The 14,770-nt window shown below is 39.5% G+C and overlaps 1 protein-coding gene across 9 annotated transcripts in view; it reads left to right on the top strand.

Moving 5' to 3' along the window:
- Rbpms (RNA binding protein, mRNA processing factor) overlaps positions 1 to 14,770 on the top strand; it is a 167,911-nt gene that overhangs the window by 125,810 nt on the left and 27,331 nt on the right. The window lies entirely within an intron of this gene.

The following is a 14,770-nucleotide window of genomic DNA, read 5'->3' on the forward strand; positions in this document are numbered from 1 at the left end:
GATCACCCTCTAAAGTCATTCCAAAATCATCTAGCATTCCAGCTTGACCCTCATACCTAAATTTTCCTATTTTTACATTGGATTGAAACTGGAAAGATTCAGAGTATTGGGCCACCTTTTAGGGTATAACAAACCAGCATCCTCATGGGATTGAATCACCACTTCCCAAAATGTAGAAGCTCACTTAGCCTGAACTCCTTTAGTTTTCTTTTGGTATTTCAGTGCCTCTAACCAGGTTAGGGTACCCTGTTTTCTTAAATTAACTGTCTTTCACATCCCAAGGATGAATACAGCCCTTAGGAATGAGAGAGTAGGAAGGGAGGGTGGTATGTTTATGTGATCATTGGCCAAATTTTCACTGTTTATCTTACTGGAAAGTCAACATTATGTCTATTAACCACCTGCAAAATTAAAACCAAGGCCTTTGTTATGGTTGTTCTTAATCTTGTGGTGAGTCTTTCTGGTTTTTATAAGACAAAGAGATAGAAAGAAAAAGGATCACAAAGCATGGCCATTCAGGGGCTGGGCTTTACCAACACCTGGAACTGCCATAGCATGGCACCATGCTTGCCCCTGTGGACAGATGCTAAGGGAAACATGCATCAGAGGTTCAGCTGCACATGGACAGTTGTTTAATTAAATGGACCTTGTAAGCAGATCAGATTCCCTTAGGGAAGTTGGAGGACACGGAGTGGCTTTTTAAAGAAAGTCTCCTACTCTTAAATGAAAGGCACTGTTCTCATTTTAAACATAAGGAAGTAAACACGCTTGTAATTAAGAAAGCTCTACCTTCATGATCATCAACTTATTCCCAGTAAAAAGAGTTGAGCAATATGTGTAAGGCACAAAAGAATGAGGAAGAAACGGAATTAAACATGATAAGTGATTGAGGGCAAGAATTCCAAAGCATCCCTCCAGGCTGCCCCTGCCCACAGACGTGGGCCGCAGATAATCTAATGAATCAAAGCATTTTTTTGTGCAAAAGATAGATTTTCTGTAGCATCGATAACATTACCTACATCCCAGATTGTATCCTTGCCTCCTTTCTTACATTAGCATCAAAATTAGTGTTGTTTCCTCAAAATATACACCCACTCTATACATCTTAAATTCTTGTGTGATCTTTATAACAAACCTGTGTGATAGTTTATATTTTTACCTGAGGAAGCTGAGGCTGAGGCTGAGAGTTGTCCACAATTGTGTAGCTGGCAGCATTTACAGCTGAAGGACTTAAGGAGGAAAAACATGCATGACTTTCCCTGTACATCCTACATCACCACCATAGACATACATTCTGGAATCACTTCGTGCATGGAACTGACGTAAGAAGGTCATTTGTGCTTTTCCTGTCTGTGCCCTTTTCAGTGACTTGTTTACAGACTCCAAAGAGTTTACAACTCAGCTAGCTGTGGTAGTACATGCTTGTAATCCCAGTGACTCATGAGGCTGAGGCAGGAAGATCAGAAGTTCAAGTCCAGCAATTTAGTGAGACCCTGTCTCAAAATTTAAAAAGGCTGGAGATGTAGCTCAGTGGTAAAGTGCTCCTGTGTTCAATCTCTAGTACACACACACACACACACACACACACACACACGCACACACACACACACACAAGTTCACAGGTCTTAAGGCACTTTTCAGATGAAGTATCACCACATCTTCTTAATCACCTGCCTCCATGAAATTAATAAGGAGTTCCATTTCTGCATAGATTTTTATCAAGTACATTCTTTTTTAAAAAATATTTTTTTTTAGTTGTAGAGGGATAGAATTGCTTACTTATTTTTATGTGGTGCTAAGGATCAAACCCAGTGCTTCACACATGTGAGGCAGGCAATAGCCCCAGACCTCAAGTACCTTCTTCCCACCTCCACCAGGGGTTAAGCAGGAATTGGTATGTATAATGGGGTCCTTTTATGGCTTGGATCACTGCCCTTAGGTTTTGGGCAGGAAAAATGAAAGACGATGGTATTCACCTGGCATTTGGCTTGCAGAAAATGTTCAGAAGATATTTATTGAAGACACTGTCCAAGATGAGATAAACTTCGAGGGAGACTAGCCCTGACTAAATTGATATTTTTAGATAACTGCACTTTATTTATTCATACTGGTCCTGAGCTCCATTTAACTTTAAGAGCCAGCAGAATCCCTTTCTGTTATTCTTAACCTGAAGGCTGCCCAATTATTTCATCCATCTTGTGTCCTCATGATTCAACATCCAGTACACATTGTTTAATTCACTGTCATCACAGAGTATGAAGATAGAATTGTCCTTTGGTGGAATGTCAACCCTCACTCACCCCTCAGAGCGGGGGTTGGGGGGGAGAGTAGCTCATAGCCACGGATGCCCAAAGAAGTGGAGTTTTGATTTGCACTCAATTTAATCTGAAGGACAGATGGAAAAGGAGGATCGTTCTTTTGAGATATCTACTTGCACATGCTTTGTTACCTGAAGGTACTGTTCCCTAGGTACTGATGGTGCTGTTTCTGTTGTCTTTTCTCAGTTCACAGTAATTGATAGTATGACACTTTGGATAAGTAAGTGATTGATTTCTGGCTTCCCTAACAGAGATGCTAAAACATGTTGGCTCTGGAAATGTTCAGTTACCTTCTCCATACTCATCAGAATTGTACTATTGATAATCTGATGCTAAGTACTCGTCACTCACAGAAGGGTAGAACAAATGTGTGGAATTTGTTTCCAGGGCTAAATAATGGTATAATTTTTGCTTCCCACAGTCCATTTTCTATTCTGTCAAATGCAAACTAGGTTAAATTATTTCGAATATATATAAAAATGGTTTGCCTTTAGTTTTAAATTTCAATTTGCATTTTAACTTTAGAAAAATATAGAAAATAATCAGTTGGGAGATAGCAATGCCGCCGAGGGAAATTAGACTCTAGAGGCAGATTCTTTAGATTCCTATCTCTCCATCTCCACCTGTGAGCTATAGGACCTTAAGTCACTAAAATTCTTAAAATCTTAATTTTTTCATCTGTAAAATGGATGTGTCTAGCCCAAAGGATTTAGAGGAGATTAAATCAGACATTATGCATGTGAAATATCATCACATAATTATAATGTCAGCACATATGTGCCTGTATCTCTAGGCACATACAGACATAAATTTTAAGTAGAATTTCAATCATTAAACATACTATTTTCCAACCCTTTTTAAATTTATCAGTATTTTAGATGTTCTTTCAAATAAGTATAAACAGCTTGGCCTCAGTTTAATGGTAAATGGATATACCCTAATTTTCCTAGATAATTTCCCTAATCATGAATATCTCATATTTTTTGTTATTAAAGCAGTTCTATTGCTTTCAAAATACTTTTCTGTAGAACATTGTGTGTATTTTTTTTTGAGAGAGAGAGAGAGAGAGAATTTTTAATATTTATTTTGTAGTTCTCGGCCGACACAACATCTTTGTTGGTATGTGGTACTGAGGATCAAACCCGGGCCGCACGCATGCCAGTCGAGCGCGCTACTGCTTGAGCCACATCCCCAGCCCCCATTGTGTGTATTAATGTAGAATAAATCTCCACAAATAGAATTGCTTATCCTAAGAGATGAACATTGAAATTGTTTTAAATTCTTTACTTCCAAAGTTTAATTAACTTCTCATTGTTTTCAGTGGAGTAATTATAACAGCTGACAGTTATTGTAGAGATTCAGCAAAGAGCCAGAAGAGGAAAAGTGACTTTCTTTGGGATGGTGATGGTAATGAAAATAGACATTTTGTCACTCCATGAAGTTTAGATATGCTTATGTCATTTGTATTTTCCTCTCATTCCTCAAATACTATTCATAGACTACGGCAGGAGCAGTTGGAAAACATGCCTGGAGCTTTTTAGACATGTAGCACACGTTGAATTTGACTGTCATATTCCTGGTTCTGATGGACCTTGGTTCTGGCATAGTTAGTGCATTCTCTGGCTGCATTCAGATGTATGTCTCAGTGCCCTGCATCCAGGAGAATGGGGAAGGAGGAAGTTATTCTGCTAAGGCTGGGTGGCTGCTATAGTAAAGAACCTAGGTCACCTCGATCCAGAAGATGATAAAAGGCACACTCTACTCGAACTACGTTCATTGATTTGTTGAATTTTCTAATTGCTATTTTAAATTCTGGGAAGTCTGAATTATAATTACAACATCACCTGATGAAATGGGAAAGCAGTAAAACTTAATTAATCATCTGTAGAGATAACATTTTACTCTAGTAGGTCTTTATCATCTAAGACTGATGCTTTTTAGTGGATAGGCTGTTTTCCTTTCCAGTGATGGGAAAGGTTCCTTGTGATAAAGAACATGAATTTCTTGAATTCTACAAAGTATACTTCTTGACATGGCCATTCATATTTACTCAGATTATTTCCAGAATATCTGACCAGCACTGATATGATGTGAAAAAGAATCAGACAAGGGAAGCAAGGGTGACAGAGGTTTTGTCAGTTTGGCCCACCCACCTCTCCTCTTCACTTTCTCAGTCTGTGCACCAGAGATATGTGCTTCAATGGCTTGCAAAGGATCTTGACGTCCCCGGTGGATAAGTTGAGGGCAAGTGGCCCTTGGACATGATGATGACAAACCATCACAGAGGAAGAGAAGGAAGTGGATGAATGAGGGAGCTTAGTTCAGACATACATCTCCATTCAGGAATTGCTCACATGGCCCTTAAACCACTGTGCCTTGTGTGTTTGGATTTTTGTGCTTTGAAGTGTATTCTGGGGTTCTGATTCATCAGTTCTGTAGATCAATGTGAGTCTTAAAGTTTCTGCCTTTTAACCAAGGACTGGAACCTTTGCAGATTTAGACTGACATTTTTCTAAAAGTCAAGGAGATGAGCTAAACTATAAATCTTTAGGTTGATTGTTCTGAACCTAATGATTTATAGTTTAGGTTGATTTTTCTCAACTTGTGCATTGAAAGTTACAGGGACTTGATAACATCAGTTTAATTTCACCAATTTTATGATAACTTTTATGGAAAGTTACCTTCTATATGCTGGGGATAGGAGGTTACAATTTGAAGAATGACCCAGAAGAGATCATTTTCAATGTAAATAACAAATGGCATGATCATGATACACTTAGGCTGTTTTGAAAGCACAGATATTTGGTGTAGCCTGTATTTTTATTGTGCCCTCTTGAAGGACTTCTAAGTAGCACTATTCCCTCAAAGATACTGAAAGTTCATTAGTTCAGCTTCATTAACAAGAAATGTACAAATAATGAATAGATTTTAGTTTTGCTTATAAAATTATCAGTGTATACTTTTGTTTTCAATGATAATTCCCAGGATTTTCATTAAAAGTTGATGCAAACATAAATATTTTTTTTGGGAAATACATTGAAACAATTCAATGTAGCAAGATATATTGACAAGGTCCTTGAAATGTTTGTGCCCTAGACATTAATTACACTCTTAGAACTTATCTCAAGAATAAAACAGATATACTTAAAAACCTATGCCTAACATAACACCTGTAGAAAAATTATGTCTTCTATGCAACATATACTATATTGGGCCCTGGAGATGCAGTAACTAAGACAGACCCAGGCCGCCTGCACTCAGAGACTTGTAGTTCAATAAAATTGTTTTGTTGGTGATCTCTTTTTGTAAACTTGATAGAGAGGCCCCCAAGCATTGGTTTCATTAAAAAAAACACTTTGGTCTCTCCTTTGCTAACTTTTCTCCCTCACCACACAATGCCTGTATGCTAGGAAAGGTGAATGACAAATGAAAGTTCTACTGGAAAATGATATCTATTTTTTTTTAATGTTGCAAGAAACTGTTTTCCTTCCTATATGTCCCCTCATATTCTCAGTATAGCATAAATTGTTGACATTCTCATATATCATCTCTGTGATCTAAACCTACACCTTTTCATGCATTCTTTCTCCCTCACTTGTGCTCTTACACATAGCATATCTCCTAACTAGATTTAGTGAAACTCATGTCAAAAATGCCTTAAAGATAATGCTTTTCATCTCCCATGCTCTTGAATAGGCAGAATTAATACAATCAAAATGGCCATACTACCAAAACTGTTACGCAGTTTTAATGCAACTCCTATTAAAATCCCAATGACATTCTTCATAGAAATAGAAAATGCAATCATGAAATTCATTTGGAAAAATAAGAGACCTGAATAGCCAAAGAATTCCTCAGCAAGAAGAGTGAAACAGGAGACATCACGATACCAGACCTTAAACTATACTACAGAGCAATAGTAACAAAAGCAGTATGGTGTTGGTACCAAAATAGACATATAGGCAATGATACAAAATACAAGACACAGAGACAAACCCACATAAATATGGTTATCTCATACCAGACAAAGACACCAAAAACATACATTGGAGAAAAGATAGCCTATTCAACAAGTGGTTCTGGGAAAACTGGAAATCCATATGTACCAAAATGCATTAAACCTCTGTCTCTCACCCCGTGCAAAAATCAAGTCAAAATGGAACAAAGACAGACACACTAGACCCTGCACCTGATAGATGAAAAAGTAGGCCCAAATCTTCATCATGTTGACTTAGGCTCTGACTTCCTTAGCAAGACTCCTAAAGTGCAAGAAGTAAAATCAAGAATCAAGAATTCAGATGGATGAAAACTAAAAAGCTTCTTCAGGGGATGGATTTGTAGCTCAGCAGTAGAGCGCTTACCTCGTACCTTCGAGGCACTGGGTTCAGTTCCGAGCACCACATATAAATAAGCAAATAAAATAAAAGTCCATCAACAACTAAAAAATATATTTTAAAAAAAAAGCTTCTTGATAGCAAAGGAACAATAATGTGATGAGAGAACCTACAGAATGGGAAAAAATCTTTACCAAACTTAACCTCAGATAGAGCACTAATCTCCAGGGTATATAAAGAACTCAAAAAAACTTAACACTAAAAAAAAAAAAAAAAAAAAAAAAAAAAACTCAGTCAATAAAAGGGCTAAGGAACTGAACAGACACTTCACAGAAGAAATACAATCTATCAACAAACATATGAAAATATATTCATAATCTCTAGCAATTAGAGAAATGCAAATCAAAACTATTCTAAGATTTCATTTCACTCCAGTCAGAATGGCAGCTATCAAGAATACAAGCAATAATAATTCTTGGCAAGGATGTGGGGGAAAAGGTACATTCATCCATTATTGGTGGGACTGCAAATTTGTGCAACCACTCTGGAAATCAGTATAGAGATACCTCAGAAAACTCGGAATGGAACCACCCTTTGACCCAGCTACCCTACTCCTTGGTTTATATCCAAAGGACTTAAAATCAACATACTCCAATGGCATAGTCACATCAATGTTCACAACAGCTAAACCAACACTATGGAACCAACCCAGATGCCCTTCAACAGATGAATGGATAAAGAAAACGCAGTACCTATACAAAATGGAATATTACTCAGCGTTAAAGAAGAATGAAATCATGGCATTTGCAGGTAAATGAATAGAACTAAAGAATATCATGCTAAGTGAAATAAGCCAAACCCAACAAACCAAATGTTTTCTCTGATAAGAAGATGCTGATCCATAATGGGGCAGGGGAATTGGGAAGAATGAAGGAAGTTTGATTTGTGTAGAGGGGTATGAGGGGAGGGGTGGGGCTTTGGGGATAGGAAGGACAGTAGAATGACACAGATATTATTACCCTATACACATGTATGATTACACTACTGGAGTGACTCTACACCATGTATAGCCAGAAGAATGAGAAGTTGCCCTCCATTTGTACAATATGTCAAAATGCATTCTAAAAAATGCTTTTGTTTTTATAGTAGATCTAAAAGATAAAATATTTATTAGAGATTACCAAGGCCTGGAAAAGTAGACCAGAATTGTCATGTCTCCAGATAACTCCTATACCATTCATTCATCTAAAATAGTATTCCATTGTTATTGTTGTTGAAGGTCTGACCTGTCTTATAACTTAGTTAAGAAGTTAAGTCTATGGTTTTGGGGGAGATGTTTATTGGCTAGACAAAACCATCCTGGAAGCTTCACCATGTTGCCACATTGCTTGTATTCATGAAATTGCCTTTCCAGCTGCTTGGTCTTGGGTTTATCATTTAATATCTTGCTAAACTCTTGGTTAGCATTCCTTGTTTCTGAGGTAGAGGTGATAACAACAGAATTTACCTCAAAAGGATGTTCTGGAGATTAAGTGAATAAAAGTCTATAAAGCATATTGCCCAAAGCATAAACCCTACCATTTTTTCCCCCCTCCATTCCTGGGGATTGAATTTAGGGGATTGAACTGAGCTACTTCCACATTTTTTGAAGCAGGGTCTCACTAAATTGCCCTGGCTGACCTCAAACTTGTGATCATCCCGTCTCCGTCTCTCAGTACCAGGATTACCAGACTCTGAATATTCTTGTTACCACCATTCAGTGTGTGAAGAATCCCAAGGATAAGCCACATAATTACCCTGATGGGGAATACTAAGATTCCTTTATAATTTGTTTACCAGGATGGAAAAAAAGCAGAAGATATTTTAATTAATAGACAGTAGTATAGTTCTGGAATAGAATAAGAGGGAGAGGCACTTGATACAAAAGAGAGAGTACATTTCTTCAGGAAATGTTTAGTGTCTACTTTGTGCCAGGTGCTTTAGTGAATATGACAGAACAGTCTTGTGCCTTCATGGAGCAAGTTCGTGTGACATAAAACTAGTCCTTTATGAAAATGCAGCTTCTGTTAAATTCTCAGCTTTGATTGCAGCCATTTAGTAATCCAGGCCATCCTACAGGATACTTAGAATGTTCAATCTGCCCATGCCTGAGAGTGGACTGCCTGCGGAAACTTGGCAGCTGTCATCCCTGCTGCTTCAAGGCACAAGGAAAAGGACTGAAAATCTCCCGAAGTGATAAACAAGAATAAATAACAGTCATGACCTAAGTCCCCAGAGGGACAGTTTTCTTCCAGCTTATGCTCTAGGTTCCCTTTACCTGTCACATGAGGGATCAAATGCTTTTAAAACCAAGATTGCATTGGATAGTTTCTTGGCATGGAGCAGCTAGGCAGTAAGGAAGAAACGGACCCTGATAGCATGACTGTTAAAGAGGGATGGCAGAAAGATTAACTGGAAAGGAGTTGACTCTGGGCCAATTGAATAAAAACCAATAAACTTTTGGAATTTTTTCCAGCAAACTTACTACATAGAACTCTGTTTGCCACTTGAGAGGCTTAAATTGCTTCTGTAGGTGTATGTCGTCTAAGAGAAATACTGAAGTGAGAAGAAAGTAGCAATTATAGTCAGCAGACTCAAAACAGGCCAGGTGAGAACTTATATTAAGGTAGCAGAAGTAGGATGAAAAGGGAAAGCATGAGAAGTAGAGGAATTAATATATGGAAATAACCAAGATGGAGAGACAGTGAAATGCAAGAAGGAAAGGGCTAGACTCAAATGACCTTGATTTATTGACATCGTGTTCCTCTCAGTTGTTGAGTTACTGAACTAGATTTTCAACCTCCCTGTTCCTTAGCTTCCTCAAAATATAAAAGGGGCTGATGTTACTGCCTCTCATAAGGAGCACTGGAACATAGAACATGGAGAGTATTGGAAGAAAGAAATTGACTTGTGAACATCAGTGACTGCGTTATTGAATGGGTTAAGTTTAGTGAGTTCAGTTTATTTACATTAGAGTAGAAATAAAAGGTACAGAAGTCTGAATTATCTTAATTAGAATCAATAATTGAGATGATAGAAGTGGCAAAGAAAGAAAGCTGTGGTGAGCTGAGCACAGACTTGATTTCTCCTCATGTCCTGAGCACTTTATCTAGTTGGTTCCCCTGTGAGGAACATAAAAAATTACTGGGGTGATTTCTACAGGGTGATGCTAAGCACCGCTTGAACTTTTCAAGCCATCTTTTTATTAGCTTCTCCGAAAGAATTTTCCCCTATACTTATATTCAAGGGAAGCCAGTGAAGGTGCCCGACCCTCCATAGGAACTATATTCGTTTCCTGGAGCCATCACAACCAATTGTCACAAACTGCGTGACTTAAAATGACAGGAATTTATTCTCTCAATTTAGGAAGCCAGAAGTCTGACATCAAGGGATAAGCAGTGTTGGTCCTTCTGGAGGCTCTTTGGGAGAAGCCTGTGTCATAACTCCTGGTGGCTGCTAGCAATCTGGCATCCTGCGGCTGGTAGACACATGGTTCCAGTGTCTGCCTCCATCCTATCAAGATCCTTCAATTATAACATCTCCAAAGACCCTGTTTCTACCTTAAGTGCCTGCATTCTGAGGGTTCAGGTGAATTTGAATTTTGAGCCAACACTATTCAATCCATTACAGGAGCTCATGTGCATTTCCCTGGACCATCAGAGCTGGCATGGGCTGCAATTTGAGGTCTAACACTAGAAGAGCATGTACTAATACTCCAGTCTTTGAAAGAGTAGATTTAAATATATATATATATATATATATATATATATATATATATATATATATATACACACACACACACACACACACACACACACACACACACACATTTATTTTCTAGTTTTTTTTTTAGGTGGACACAATATCTTTATTTATTTTTTTTTTAATTTTATGTGGTGCTGAGGATCGAACCCAGTGCCCCATGCATACTAGACAAGCACTCTAACACTGAGCCACAACCCCAGCCCGAAAGAGTAGATTTTAACGAGCTACATCTTAAGTAATTGCAAGTGAGAACTGATTGCTAACAGAATCCTTGATTGATTTTCTTGTTTCAAAATTGGGTGTTGTGGGGTTTTTTTCTATTAAAAAATAGAATTTTTCATCACATTTGGGTTTTCTTTGTAAAGCCCACTATTTTTCCTGGCCAAATTCTTCATTTACCATGCCAGTTCTCCACTAATACTCTGTCCCTGAGTTTATTATATTAAATTGAGTATGCTGAAAGCTATAGAAAAAGACCACTGCATTATAGGAGCCCTCCTACCACCACCTGTTGTGGGGCTTCACCCACCCCTGGAGAGGGCAGGATGTATATGGAAGGACCCTGAACAGTGAGATAAGAGACCTGGGTTCCATTTAAATTGACTCTGAAAAGTTTTAGATTCTGGTGCCCATATGTGCATACTTCTCTCTCAAGACCACAAGTTGATCATTTCCATCTCTGAAGGCATCTCCATCAATTCACCACAGACAGTTGACTCTTTAATAGTACTGTGCTAGACACTAGGAGCTTATTGCTCATGAGGTAATGCTGTTATTGGGAGGGTGAGGGGTACAGGACACACTGTAGCATGGGGAGAGCACTTCTGGAAGCCTCAAGGATATGGCCTCTAAGTAGAGTCCTCTGAAGAGTTAATGCTAGGTGACAGGATGAGAGAAGAATGCCTTTGGGGGAAGGAGTATTGTGTGGAAGTCCTGGGAAACAGGAGAAAAGTCAGTGTGGTCACACAGGAAATGACTGATCCCAGATTCCAGGCAGAACCAGGTGACAGGCAGGGCTGGAGAGACCTACAAAGATCAGACCATGTGGGGTTTTCTAGGCTATGACTTATGTCCCAACAGCAAGGAGAACTCACAGGAGGGTTTTAAGAGGGAAAGTGGCATGGCTGAATTTTATATTTTGAAAGTTGTGGTGACTTCAGTGTGATGACTAGGAAGACTGTCAGGAGACCTTTTTGGTAACTGTTGATGGTTAAAATCAGAGTGGATAATGGGATAGATATAGAGAAAGTTTAAACGTGAAGGAGAAGGTGAGGACCAGGTCTGATTTGGGCATGGAGTAGAAAGTAGCATCTTTTACATCACTCTCAGTTGCCTGTAAGAATCATTCCTCTTTACCTCTGTTTTGAGATGGCCTTGATTTGGAAGACCTTTCTGGCTCTGTCCCCATCTGAAGTAGAAAGGTGGACTGGCTTATCTTCCCTGGACACTGAAGTTCTTTTCTTTTCAAAGGGATGGAAAGATAGAGTTGCAAGTTTCTCCTCCTTGTTTTTCAGAATCCAAATTGAACTCCTCTGGTTGCATATTCTAGGAGCTAAGTAAAAAACCTATTCAGATGTATATTGAGAGCCCTTAACAACATTGTCCTCAGAAGGTGCAAAAGAAAAAAAGGATATAAGGAGATCTGGGACAATGGGAAAGGATTTATCCAGTTTCTCAGGAGGATGGGATTAGGCCCAGGCAAAAAGACCCCAGCCTTTTTATCTGTCCTCTTGCAGCTCACTGGAGCTTGGCTCACCCTGGGTGGTCAAGAGCCTCTTTTGTCCAAAGGAATCTCAATGCCTCCTGAACTCATTTCTTCCCACTGGGCCTGCTTTTTCTCTCCTGCTCCTGCTAAACTAGAGTTGGAGGGACCTGGGGAAGGTGTCACCCACCCTGCCTCTGTCTGCTCCTTGGGCTGATTGGTCCCTGTAAAGTATTCACGCTGTGGAAAACCTGCTTCTTTAGCTTTTGTGATTTTTCTTAAGACCACAATAGCAACCAGAAAGAGTATCCACATGAAAAACAGCTCCTTCTGCTTAATGCTCTCTTCCCTCAAATGAGTGGATATGTCATTTTGGAGAGTTCTCAGCCCTGTGCTAAAATGGAGGTGTCTGTGAAAACTGCTTGGCAGGTGTGATGCTGACCTGCTCATTACATGTTCTTTGGCATTCACCATAACCACAAATTCCTAGAGGAGGGGGAGGGGAGATGATTGGATATACCAGGGGCTTATCAAGTGAATGTTCACCTTAATCCCATCTAGGCCTTTGCTCAGCAACTTTGAGTTTGGGAATTTCAAAGCAAATCCTATTTTGCTGGGCTAGTTTTGTGCAAATGTTAATCAGTGAATTGTTTCTGAGCATCAGTGTAAACCTAATGAGAAATAATGCTTGAGGTAAAATGTAGAACGACCTGGAAATCATAAATTTCATCAGTTGGACTAAGATTGAAACCTGATTCCGCCTTACCTTCATTATTTCATTAGGACCAGATATCTTAAAGGACATATTTGATTTTTCAAACTTTCAAGTACCCACTGATTGTGTGAAGGCTCACTGACATGCCAACCACATCCCTCTGCTGGTCTTTCCTTCTGCCAGCTAGTATTAGCTCTGTGGTCTTCTGCTATCATGGCAGGCCTGATAAATACCAGCTAGGGATTAGTGTACTGGGGCCTGAGATTCTCTTGACTTTTAGAAAAAGACTCTCAATGTCTTAAAATAGTGTAGTAGCTAAAATAACAATAACAACAATAATAGCTGGCCATTGCAGAGAGTAGTGTTTGTTTAAAATCCAAGGCCCGTTCTTGGCAGCAGTTTCCACTAGCTGGGCTCCCACAAGAATTGCTGTAATGGAAAGCATGTGGCCTCATCACGAGAGGAAACACAGGGGTCTGTGAAATCCCCTCTGAGAAGATTTCCTGAGCATTGACCTCCGTGTACCCTAGAACTTGAAGTAAGTGGTGTGGACTTGACCATTCTAAAAAGACTTGGGAGTCTGTTGGCCCCTCTAGCCTCAACACCTAGACTGTCTGTTCCCATCACCAGCTTCTAAGATGCTTTCCTACCTTGTGAGGAGGGAGGGAGTCACGGAGGCCAGTCAGCTATAGCCTATGAAAAAAACCACACCACTCGGATGCATGATGTCTGGAAAGGAATATGAACTGCCCTCTGAATGGACAGATACCAATCAGCTCATGACTCCCTCCCATCCTATGAGAAGCTCTTGCAATGCAGGCTGTCAAAGTCTCACCTACCCTGTACACATCTCTTCCACATCCACCCCCAGGCCTACTGCTTTCTCTTAGTCAGCATGTCACATCCAGCAAAGCAGTTTTCTGTTCCTGGCCCACTTCCCTTGTGGAATCCATTGCATCCAGAACCAGAGTTTCCAGGTATGGGAAGGATGTGGAAGATAGCAAGCCTGGGAAGGCTTATTAGAGACAATGGAAAGATATGATGATGTGACTATCTTGGCCTTGGATCACATGCCCTATGGACTTTTGGAAAGTCCTCAGTGGTGTTTCTAATGGCTTTATCAAGTCACCTTATCCTGGCTCCCTCAGCAGTCCTGGATAGCATCCTTGGTGCACTGGTTTCAGATTTTGACAGGTGATAAAAGCACGTATTGAGATTGCTGCTTCACAGGGTCCACATTTCATAACTATTGACTGATGTTATTTTTGCCTTTGCTGAGAAGCTCACTCATGTGTTTTCTGTTACTTTAATGGATTGCTTCCTGATACACAGGGAGGCCCAGCCATTTGCCCTTCAATCTGACAAACTGCAGCTTCACCTGAATGGACTGGAACTACACAAGGAACATTTAGACCAGGCAGTTGGCAACACAACTCACTTTTCTTCCTAGAAAATATGCTCAGAGCAGACACACCTATAAACATGCTTATTTGCATCTTTGTGGAGCCTAACTTTAATTAGGATTCTGAAAATTCTTCACTTCCATTCTCTGAATTTTTAACATCTAAATACCCTAAGGTTCTAGTGTTTGGTTCTGTACTTCTGAAGGCTAAATGGAAAATGCTTGATCATGATTTATTTGTCAGTTGTAATTATGCTGATAAACAGAACAGTATTCTGGACTTATTCTGGGTTATTGGTTATGCCAATAAACCATTGTTCTACCAAAGGCTCTGCAGTGGGTTCTCATGGAATGTCTCGTAGTGGATATCTTCTCTCTCTTCCTTCTGCTCTTCAGACACATTTTCTGGTCTGTGCAGGAAATTCCCACTCTTCTTTGGTTCCCTGGCTATGGTTGGAAAGACATCAGAGTGTCAAAGGCTGAGTTCAGGCCTAA

This window comes from Ictidomys tridecemlineatus, chromosome 14 (assembly GCF_052094955.1).
Source record: "Ictidomys tridecemlineatus isolate mIctTri1 chromosome 14, mIctTri1.hap1, whole genome shotgun sequence".
NCBI lineage: Eukaryota > Metazoa > Chordata > Mammalia > Rodentia > Sciuridae > Ictidomys > Ictidomys tridecemlineatus.